At 37.8% G+C, this 12,616-nt stretch overlaps 1 protein-coding gene across 5 annotated transcripts in view; it reads right to left on the minus strand.

The window, feature by feature from the left end:
* csk (C-terminal Src kinase) overlaps positions 1-12,616 on the minus strand; it is a 133,460-nt gene that overhangs the window by 52,345 nt on the left and 68,499 nt on the right. The gene's annotated exons all lie outside the window — the stretch shown is intronic.

Consider the following 12,616-nt stretch of genomic DNA (forward strand, 5'->3'; position numbering starts at 1 on the left):
GGTAAATTATTTTTACAAAGTGTTAAATGAAATGGATACAGATCAAGTATTTAAAGCTCATTAATGCAGTTTATTAATACACTGAAGTACCACCATCTGGTGAATGCAATAATGCTGTTTTGAGGTTTAACCCCTTAGCCACGAACGTTCAATTTTTGAAGCACACTCCAATTAAACATGAAAACAACAATAAATTCTTTTATAATGTCTGTATATACCAATAGGATGAAACAACATGCAAAATAATCTTTTGCAAATATTCTCCTTACACCCCACCTCCCCCATCACCAGTGGACAATGCAGGAGGAAAAAGTAAACTAGATATTCCTTTCCATGTCCTTGGAGGAGGTTTTAGGTTTCTACACAGCTGGGAACCCACTTTGCAGGCATCAATAAAAAAAATCAGAATGCAAACCAGCATTAGGCATAACCCAGAATACGAAGAGGCACCCTACATGTGAAAACAAAGCATTTGGAAATGCCTCGATAAAATACGGGTGGAATGAATATATCCACTTTTCTGCACCTCTTTTTCATTCCCACTAGTTATTCCACTATCAAAATCCTGCAAGCCACAAGAATGTGTAAGTGAAAATTTTACATTCCACAAGCAAGATTACACAAAATGTGCAACAGGAATTTAAAAGGCCCTCTCAAGCCAAATTTTGGGAGCCAAAGGTCTGATGGCGACAATATTTATTTGGAAACTTCCATTTTCCAGCAAGTGCATATGCTAAACAAAAAAATTATAGCTGACCTTTCAATACCATAACTACTTTGATGCATTCAATATGCCAGTGCAGATTTAATGACTTTTGATTTTTTTTTTCTGCAGTTGGTTTCTTCTTTTGCAAGTTCAAAGAGGGGCCAAAGTGCTTTCACCAAAAAATATGATGGTACATTGCAGATTATCATTTGATGCATAGGTAACATCCATGCAGCAACATCCAATTATAAGAAATCAGAGCAAAAGGTCTCTCAAACTTGCTCCCAGATCGTGGCTGATTTGATCTTAGCCTCAATCCCACTTTCCTCCCTGTTCCCCATAACTTGTCTCCCCGTAGTTCAAAGTAATGCCAACAAAACTGTGGAAAATAACCAAATTAACCAGAACATTAGTTTGTTGTATGGCATTAGAACCCTGCAAAAGGGTCCATTACTTTACTCAAAATAACATCTTACTAAAGGCTATGACATTTGAATGAATGTGATTTTAACATTTTCATCCTAGTCTTGAAATTCCTCACCTTCAAGCTTATCCAGCCCTACAACGCTTCAGGAACGCTATGTTACTTCAGCTCTGGCTTCTCGGGCATCCCTCACATGCTTTGCCCCACCATCCGCAGCCATGCCTTCAGCTATCTAGCCTCTAAGCTCTGGAGGTTCCCTCCCTATGTCCCTCCATCCTCTTTTAAGGCCCTCCCGGAAAGCTACCTCTGACCAAGTTTTTAAGTCATTCCCAATATCTCCGTCCTTGGTTTGGGTTGGTGATACTTCTTGTATATTTACGCACCCACAAAACAAAGAGATATTTTTGCTAATAGCACATAATAAATAGCAAGTTGTTGATAATCTCTTCCAGTCTAATATCAACTCATTATCTTCACTCCCTGGGTCTTATACTCAAAAAAAAGCCGCCACTACAATGATGGTTGCCATGAAACATTAGGATAATAAACAATAAAAACTCTTAAAATAAATTAAAGACAGAGATAAAACTAGCTGTATATTTATTCAGACCAATAAAAGTCAGGGTTTACAAACTCTAATCTAGTTATATGGCTCACATCACCTGGATCCAATTTTTCCCAAAAATGTACTTTATTCATAAAAAAGTACATACGAAACATTGACTTATAAATTGCAGAACGTGCAATAAAATTCAACTTGTCTCCATACAGCATGTTTCAATCTGAGGTGCCTTAATATAAATGTAATACTCTTGCTATTCACAGTATATATTCCATGTCAGGAACATAGCCGGAGGGTAAAATGTTTCAAATTGAAGATAAAGTGCAATAGAATTCAACTTTTCTCTATACAGCATGCTCCACTCTGAGGTGCCTCACACAATTTCAATACTCATGCTTTTCACAACCAACATTCCATGATAGGTCTACAGCTTGAGTAGTTCTACACAGTTTTCAGCCTCTCAGTGTACTAAGGCTGAATAGCTTTCCATATTATGACTATTCAGTGGCTACCCCAAGTTTTACTGCATTCACCAGCACACAGTCTTGGACCTTGGAATGTGCCAGTCTGCAACACTCTGTTGAGGAGAACTCTTTGCACTGAAAAGCCAGCAAGTTTAGGCAGACCATAGAGTGTCTTTTACTGAGTTGACATTCCTCCAGCCGCAGTTGACGCTTATCTCGGTGCATGTCCTCACAAACAGCCCGTACAGCAGAGTCCTGGGAGCTGCTCGGGATGAACTTCAACAAAAAACCCTGCATCTCTCTCCAAACCTCCTTTGCAAAGGCATATTCCACACGGAGGTTCCAGCAGCCAGTTTTTCACTATACGCTTAATGCATTTGTTTCATCCTTTGCCATATTTAATCATGTACCATTTCATCAGAATAGCTGTGGAAGAGCCAAAAAGGCAACAAGCTCTGTCATGATAAAATAGGAAATACTCAGGGTAATCACAATTAGATGGTCTACAATTCACTCATAAACTATACAATTCATCCAAACCAGTTATGAATAAATATTGTTTATACTGCACTGTACCAGAGTTAGGAACAAAAGTTCCACTTGAGTAAAGTTTACAGTTGCAACTGATTCACATTACTAAATACAAATCCTAGATTTGTCCACAATTAAGAGCTCGGGCAGTTTTAAATAAGCACTATTCATGAATGGAGTTAGGGTAGTCTAAGTGCATAATAGATCACAGTAATGCAACTGTACTTTGCATTATTAAGACAAATCATTGGGTCTTTATGCATAGACTGAGACCTGGTAAAAGTTTTTAGCATTATACCCAAACAAATGAAATGATCTAACAGATTTTTTTTTAAACAAAGTGATTGCAACATGAGGGAGCAAATGTTGTTTAAGTTCAGAATCCAAATTGAGAAACAATGCTCAGGAGAATAAATAGCCAAAACAGAGAAAAAAGGCCAGCTTTTATCTTTTGAAAAATATACATTTCTTGCCTATCACAGGTTCACAGTGGAAAACTGCTCCTAACCTTCCCAAGATAGTCAGAGGACATTGGACAAATATTAGGCTCAACTGATATGCTGTACTGCCAAGTAAATAGATTAATTGGCCAGTCATGTCACTGATGTTTCTAGGAAATATTGCCACAGAGCAGTGATCTGTATCTAATTAATCCCTAAAATTCATTGAGTGAAGCGCTTTGAGTGTTTGATGTAAGAAGGCACTGTATAATTACAAATAATGATTTTCTAAGTTACAGGATGTCCGTGCGTGCATCTTGAAGCAGCTCTGTCAATCTGTATAGGAAATTCAACTGTCAATGTGGATGCCAATTCAAACCTAGATTAAAAAGGAGTAGTCTTGACTGTCTGGATATTCAGTCAGGAGTCATCTTTCAAGAATCAAGTGCCTCTAGGTTGACATCTTGGCTTGATTCAAACATTACTGGAGCCAACTCTAGTATAATTTGCAGTGATAAAGCTACACAGTATGTGGAGTTTCTCTAAATGCTTCATGGCCAATTAATTAAGTAAAAAAGAAAATTGGCCCAGCCTATAGGCTACATGATCAGAGTGGATACCTGAAATGGTGGGGCTCCCACCAATGAACCTAAAAAACAAGTAATAAACATCCTCTTAAAAAAAAAAAATTGCAGCATTATTTCTAGGAAACGATGGCCAGCATGTGGCATGGAAATTTTTCTTCATTCTTTTCTTCATTTTTTTTAGCTTCAAGATACTCTTGCTAAAAAAAAGTGCGCCTAGAAAAGGCACTAGACATTAATATTCCAAAAAGTCAGTTGGCAATTGATAGAACAGAAACCAATCTTTGCACACTTGTATAAGCACAGATTTAGAGTTGCACATCACAAGCATACGCCTCCGAACTCAACAACCGCATTTTCAGTCTGTGTCTATTTATAGTGGTACAAATTAATCCTCAATTAATGCGTACCACCTACATACAATTAAACAAAATTAATATGCAACTAACACTAAAGTTTTAATAAGAAAAAACCTAAATCAAGAAAATAGTCCACGTGAATTTGTTCCCATACATTTTTGAATCACTGAAATATCCATCAAGTAACCTAGAATATGACCACCTGGTCCATGCTATATTCTGCAGAATGTGAATATACTGAATTGTGAACTTGTTATTTTAAGTGTCTCACAATTAAATGAACTTGAAAGTTTAAATATTTGGAACATTAACTTATAGTATATTTTGTTCCTCTATTTTAAAAAAGAATCTTTCTAGCAAACGTTAAATCCAGCCGGTATGGGGCCTAATACACAGCCTGTGTCAAAATACTCCTGTAACAAACTGTTATGCCCAAAAGCAGTCTTTGCTGACCAACCCTTCACGATTGCTCATTGTTCCATTTGGGGAGACACTTACCTCTTCTATATCCAGCAATGGCTCACGCCGGCTGGCTGAAATCTGGAATATACCATTTCAATAGAAACATTCATCTACCCTGTTGCAAAGCAGTTCTCCCATCAGCCCACCTTGATAACAGATTGTGACAGAAATTGGCCAGGTACAAGTTTAAACTCCTAAGTTGCATACCTTTTCGAATCTCAGGGTAGCAAACTCAGCAGGTGCCTTTTTGTGTACTAGATGCACAAAGAAATGAATAAAGCTCTGTGCAGCCAAGCACAGCAACATGAATTGGGACAGAGATTCAATTCCCCTAAATCGTTAAAGGTCACAATCTGAGGTGCAGTGACATGAAGAGCTCCATAAAAGCTAGACATTTTGCACCCACACCAATATAAAAAGCATAATGAGCATGCAAAATTACATCTCTTCACAGGAAATTCAAGCCCAACTTTGGAGAGAACCTCAAAACAGCAAAGCTACATTTAGAAGGGGTGGTGGCGTCTCTGTGGGCTAGAAAGAGGGCAGAAAGCAATTTTATTCTTTCAACAAAGGCCAAATTTATAGTCTGTGCTAGTATTGAACTATATCCTGAATGAACAAATTATTCCAGACTTGCCTGTTTTTTTTTACCCCAAAGCTCTATTCAGTGGTGTTTAGCAAGTCACTTCCCTCAATTTACAACAAAAGTCCAAGTTCCAAAAGGTAGCAGCTATTTGAGGCCAGCAGGGCAGCAGAATTAATGTACGTTGTTTTCCCTTTTAAGACAACAGCTAACTGTGTTAGCAGGACAGAAGTAGTATGTAAAAAGCTGCTTTTGATAAAGTGGTTTAAAACAAAGATGCTACATTAGTCCTTAGTATTTGCAATATTAGTGACTCAACTAAGAAATTCCTCACAGTATAAACAGTGCCAGCTTTCAAAGTAGAGAAGCACACAGCAGAGCTCTAATTAGCAGAACACCAACAATGCGTCAGTGCAAAAATGATAGCTGCTGATCGCATTACAGCTTGCTCCAGTGCACAATTTTACCACAGCCAGTTTGGGCTGGCCTATTCTGCAGACTGATGCAGTATTGAGGACATGCACTGACTCCTTCAATAGATCAGCAGTATTCTGCAGTCACAGCAACAAAATACAGGAGGGATTAATGCTTTGTAGTCATTTTTCCTGATAAAAACAGACCGTCTTTCTGCCCTGATCTTACACACAAGCAGCACTGCCTCTGAGGCCTATCACTGCAGTTCATTTTAATTTCTTATTCACCAGAAGGTTAATAAAAGGACTAGGCTGCAACTCTCATTTTCCAATAGCATGATTAAATTTTCTGCCCCCTCTCACCCTAAACAGAATGGTAACTACGAGGACACCCATGGGTCAATATGTTACGATAGCACTGTGCACTGAAGTTAAATTACTAAAATCACATGAAAGACCACCACTTTCACCACCACCATACTTATTGAATCATTTATGAGGCACATCTGGCCTGAGCACTTCAGAATATCGGCACTTATGTGGTTACACAAATATGAATAAAATCGACAGTAAATCCCTCATCCCCCATGCGTGCTTTGTACTGTAAAGGGCACATGGTGAAATAGGCATGCTGGAAAAGGGAAAGAGAAGTACACCTGGAAGAGATTTGCAGAGCCAATACTTGCCTGCAAATCCTTGTAGCTGGCTGTCTGTCAGAGTACAGGAAAGTACCACACTTCAGCTGTCACAAAAGATGATCAAGAATGGACCAAGCAACGAAATCCCGGGCCTCTCAATGCCACTTGAGCAAATCCACGAGTCTCTGGAATTTTACATGCACTCCTTCAACTACTAAGTGTTTTCAAGATATACTGTCCAGTCTGATTGTTTCTTCAGCACAGGCACCATGAACAAAGTGCAATGCAGATTTTGCACATAGATCAGTGGACAGATTCTGATGCAGCCACCAGGCACTGTCTTCCAGTTAATTTCCTAGACCAATAACAATTCAGTTTCTCCCCACAACTGATAACCATTTGGCCAATGAGAAATGTTTAGCTGAAATCATTAACATTTTCTATCTGCAGCTGAACATACAAAAAATGTTTCACGCATTCTAATCTCATTTTACAATGCAACTTTAAATAGCAATCATTTTCTACTTCTTGACTTACACCAACTGAAAACAGAGATCTCAAACAGTATAATTGAATTACAAATGATTCATCAAAACACCAACAAGATTGGCTAGATGCTGAACTAGGATACAAAATGCATTCTTCGCATGTAAAGGAAATAAATGTGAGCATGGGTGGGGTCTGACAATTAAATGTCTGTTCGGTCCAAATACTAACAAGGTTTGGCTTTAATTTTGGCCAGTTCTTTTAAAATTAACTCATCTGCAAAATTTGGGAATAACTTCAAGTTAAACTATAATATTCAGTGAAGCCACAATATGATACAGCATTAGTATTACCTGGCTGCAATTGTGCAAGATCAAAATTATTGGACAAACAGCATGCTTTTCATCCAGGGCTTCACTACAGCAAATTTATCAGCAAGTAAAAGGTACCCTAAACAAACAGTGCAACAGCAGCAACTGCCCATCTCCTGGATTAACAATTTTACCAACACATTAATTAACTAACTGTGCTATCTAATGGCAAATGATTGGCATTAAAATGTGGGCAGTGGAAATAGGCTGGAAAATAGCAAAAATTTGACAGCTACATTTCCCCCACACAAACTATTTGAAGTTATATTATATATATTCTATTATATTAAATATATTACCACCAGGTTCCAAATATAGGATTAATTATCAGATAGAAAATTAGTTTCTCATAGTGCTAAACTACATGAGATTATGGCACTGAGGAAACTGCCTGTTCATACCATATGCTGCAGCTCCTCTAGAAGGTAGCACTTAAGTCTTCAAAAAGATCAACAACTTGCATTTATATAGTGCCTATAATGCAGCAAAACATCCACAGACATTTCATTGGAGCAGTTTTGAACAAAATTTGACAGTAAGCTGTACAAGGAGATATTAGGAGAGATACTAAAAGCTCGTCAAAGAAATGGGTTTATGGAGTGCCTTACAGGAGGAAAGAGAAGCAGAGAGGTTTGCCGGCTGGCTTAATTTTTTTTCAGCTCACCTCTCAATTTCTGGCAAAGCTTGAAATAGGCTACCAATTGAAAGCCTACCTTTCTGGTCTGTACAGTGCTGGGACCAATGCTGCAACCAATCCCACAAACTGGCAGCCAAAATAGAAGCTCTATCTCTGTCTACACAACAGTGAATACATTTCAAAAGTCATTCACTCTTGGGGTGATCCAAGGATGAGATAAAGTACTATACAAGTCCTCTTTTATTTCTGGTAACCTAGCACAAGTTGAGAGGTGTTCACCAAAGCTAGAATTATTGATAGTGCAATTCATTGTTGATTTGACACAATAAAGCAGGAGTGACTGTTCAGCAACAACACTGCTCTCTGCTCCACCATTTAAACAGATCACGGCTGATCTGTACTGCATCTCATTTACTCATCTTTGATTCATATCCCCTAATGCCCATAACTAATACAAATTTGCCAATCTCAAGTCCTGAAAATTCTAATTGACCCAACATTCACAGCCTTTTGAGGGGGACTGGGTTCCAGATTTCCACTCCTGATTTTTATCAAAGTGTTTCCAGATTTCACTCTTAATTTTGTTCGTACTCCCTTACTTTGGATTCCATCATAATAACAATTTCTCCTCAACTGTATCAAAGCCTTTCATCATTTTAAACACCTCAATGAGATCACCCCTCAACATTCTAAACTGAAAGGGTTACAAGCCAAATTCATGCAACCTGTCCTCTTTAACCCTTTCTGGTGAGTGTGTTGTTTCCCCTCTTAGGGCCTTCCTGAGGTGCCGTGCCAAAGACAATGCCAATAGATGTGACCAAGATTCTGTATAACAACACAATTTCATGCGCTTAATATATTCAAACCCTCATTTATATAAATGCCAACACTCAATATCCATTTTGTATAATATATACACATTTTATTCACTATAAAAAAAAACAATGTATATACAAAGTCTTCCTTTCTTATTATGAAAATTTTTTTCACCCAGTGGATGGTTGAAATCTGGAACAAGCTTCTTGACATGTTGATGGAGGCAGGTTTGATCAAAATGGAATTAGTTTGCAACCTGAAAAAGAATGAACGAATGTGCAGGGTTACGGGGATAGGGCAGGGGAGTGGGACTAGGTGGAATGCTCTTTAAGAGAGCCAGCGCAGGCTCGATGTGCCAAATGGCCTCCTTCTACACTAAAAATACTATGATACGCTTTATAACGTCAACTGCATTTATCTTCAATGCACTCATTTCCCTCACCATCCACAATTTATTCACAGAAACTATTACGTCACTCAAATTTTTGTTGCCACTCGTTTTCAGACGCCAACACTATGACTTTGTTGATATGTTTTTAAATAGCTCTTCCAGTCAGCTAGATTTCTACTTTTTCTTGCATTTTTGTATGTCTTTGCTGCTAACTTAAAACTGTCTTACCTAGTTCCTTGAATGCTGAACTGCACAAATAGAGAGAAATTGCTTTTCAGGGTATGCACTTACATTTTTTTTTTTAAACTGTACCAAATACTGGTTTTTGGCCAGAAGTTGAGCTGTTATAGGCAACAAAATGACTGTAGAATCACAGTAACAAAAAACTCATTCTACTTTTGGTTTAAAAATGTTTCATTGTTTTTGTCTGGAAGCTACAAAAGGGTACTGCAACACCTGAGGATACAAAAAGCCCAAGACTACATATTTAAAAATCCTAATTTTGCCAATTAACATTGAACATCACTTTGTTCATGTATGAAGCAGCCCCCAACCCAAAATAGAACCAGACACAAACCAGTTAATGCATTTTCATTGTATAGAAGAACTCATTGCACTTTATATCATTGGGACAGCTCAATGCACTTCAAGGCCACTTAATTATATTTTGTAGTGGAATCATTTGTGTAGGTAAATGAAAGCCCAAGGTCCCAGAAATAAGCAGGATAAATGACAATTTAGAATGCCAACTTAGGAATAGGAAACTAGCCACTGGAAGAATTAGCCTGTTCTTCAGAGTTCCTCAACAGACACCTGAACAGGCCGATGGGATCTCAGTTTAACATCACAATCCAATACACAACACCTCAAATACTGTAGCACATCAATCGTTCAGTACTCATGTCAGCCTAGATTGTGTGTTCACACATTGAAGTGCAGAATAATTGTTAGATTAAAACCTTCCAATTTATTTATAAATAGTTACAGCAATAAAGAGTTGTCCAGGCAGTCCTGTAGTATTACACAGCACTTGTTTCAATTAATAGTTAAACTAGGGTTTTCCCCACTCAACTCCCACTAACCCCACAAATCCATGCTCTAACTAGTACAGTGAACAGAGCTAGACAACTAGCAAGATGCTTATTACAGTGTGCACGCTATTAAGTTACATGAACTCCGGCAGTATCCTGTGCAAATTTGCACAGTGTCCAAAATGTGGTTTATGCTAACCTGTACCCAATTTGACTAGGTTTAGATACTGTGTCCATATGGGAATCAAGTGCACACCATCAGACAAACAGAAACTGAATTCCTCTGTAATATGGTTTAGATATTATTAAGCATGGCTAAGTTCCTATAGGCACACATCATGAATCAATTTAGATCATTTGCACAGAGGTAATACTATGCATTTAAAAATGAAAGACCCAATTGTGAAGTGTCTTCATAGTAACACACCTTTACAGACTCTATTCATCATCCTTTGACAGTAGAGTCATTATGGGAGGATCAAAATTAAAATCCTGTTTCACGAATCATCCTTTGTTCCCTTCAAGTAAATTTCCATTCCAATGCAAAAAATAAATGGCGATTGGGTGTAAATTTCAGCCTTCATTGGTGCACTATGATCTCAGTTATCTGCTGTAGGGAACAGTACAAGTCAAGTACCTCCCGAAGACTGGAGTTTGGATGGGGATGGGTATGGGGTGGGGGATGGTGGAGGAGAAAGGAGGCTGTTAGCAAGCCAAGCAAAGTGTCTTCATCAGGTGTTCTCCTTTCTAGCACTCTTGTCAACTTGACAAGTCTTGGTGAAATTCAAATTGGGGAGATTCAAGTTATCAAAGCAACTGTGAAAACTTCAAGTCAGCCACCTTTACCAGCTGTGCAATGATGGTATTCTATTAATAGATTGACTAAGCAACATATAGTATTAAAACAAACATGTTTTGCCATTTAAGTTAAAAATCAACGTATGCTGAAATTACTATTTTACCCATGAGGAGTAATTTAGGTTTCCAAGTTGATAGCAAGCTACAAAAAAAAAAAATAGGGAAAATGTACAAATCATTCAAAAAAGTAAGGTTCTTGCAGCAGTAAAAATTGAACAAGGAACTGAACAGGAATCCCTTGTCTACTGCCTAGTAAGAAGGATTAGTATTAAAAATGGTGGAAATGGACAAAATATAGGTTTATAAATGGGAAAGTCGGTATGGAACTCAGTCCTTTATAAGAGAGAACAAGCCTTCCCTCCATACTACGGAGACATTAACTGGCTTTTCACAGTTGAAGTACTAGCTGCGCACTTCCAGGAATGTGCGTTGCTCTTACAGATTTCCAATCTCTTCATCACCCCCGAACAATCCTGAATACTTTGATAAAGATAAACAACAAACTGGCTTGGGGAATTCCTATACAATTCTGTCAAAGTTTTCCTGATAAAGGTTCTCCAAGGAATGAAACATACATTTGATATAATAGAAACCTTAGCTCAGCTGACTTGAAGTTGTGCCTTCTTGTCAACACATGGATAGAGAGTGAAGCCAATGAAAGACAAATTTTCTGGCTCCACTTGTAAACCAAAAAGCACTGATTATAATGTGTGCTGGCAGAGTACTATTCTGCACCACTTTGAGGATGTACACTTGATTGTTCATCTGTTCCCAAGTTAATAGCATTGAAACACTCAATATCTGCTCATGAACGAAAACATCCTGAATACCTCAAGATACTAATTAAAGAGACCTAATAGCTTTGACTAGAAACCAGCGCATGGACGAACATTTCATCTTGCAGATTGTTCCATCCTAGTGCAGGTAATTTCATAAAAGCTACATGGCGTGCCAAAAACATGATAAATTGCAGGGGGAGGAATAATTGTACAGCTGCTAGCAGCTTGTGAAAACTGGGAATAATTGGATGTCAATGTATTCAGCTGTGGGTGAAAAAATAAGCTCTCAATATTTGCCAAATTATTACAAAATTTCTTACAATATTTTTTCATCTTTCAATTAGGAGATCCAAGTATCAAATCATATTGCTCTCGTATAAACATCAGGATTTCTGAATATCCATGCAATGTAAACATCTGCTTTACATGCAGTTATCAGGCATTTATAGTCAAACCAAAGGCAACTAACCATTACTTCTCAATTTATCTGCTCTCCTATTACTCTTCAACCATAGCTGTCCTCTCCAAAATGGACCCTCGCTCTTCTCAATATAAAACCTAATACTGTGCTGAAAATCATATTATGCACTACAACAGTGCTGGGATATTAGTATTTCAGTCAGAGGTAAACACCACTATTTCTACCACATCTGTACTTTAGCGGGTTATCAATTTTGAAACAAATATGCCAATATATTATTTCTCACAGTAAAACAGGATCATTATGACAACACAGCAAGAGAATTTTCATTATAACCACAAGCATTACAAACCCGGCATATCACTGACACAACGGGAATTTTATTGGCAAATGTAAAGACTCTGCCCATTCCACACCAACTGCTGTTGCTCAAACTTCATTACTCTTCTAAAACTGACAAAACGATACCTTTTTAAATCACTGTCAAATCTGGATGCACCAATTTCCGTTATAAAAATGGCTGTAACAACATTCAAATGAGTGACTTTGATAAAACCTTGAAATTCACTCGTGATGTATAAGACATCCAAACCGCTGCACGTTTATCACTATGGATTCTGCCAGCCACGTGATAGCTTCAAAACAGTACATCATGGAGAA

Source organism: Carcharodon carcharias, chromosome 32 (assembly GCF_017639515.1).
Source record: "Carcharodon carcharias isolate sCarCar2 chromosome 32, sCarCar2.pri, whole genome shotgun sequence".
Taxonomy (NCBI): domain Eukaryota; kingdom Metazoa; phylum Chordata; class Chondrichthyes; order Lamniformes; family Lamnidae; genus Carcharodon; species Carcharodon carcharias.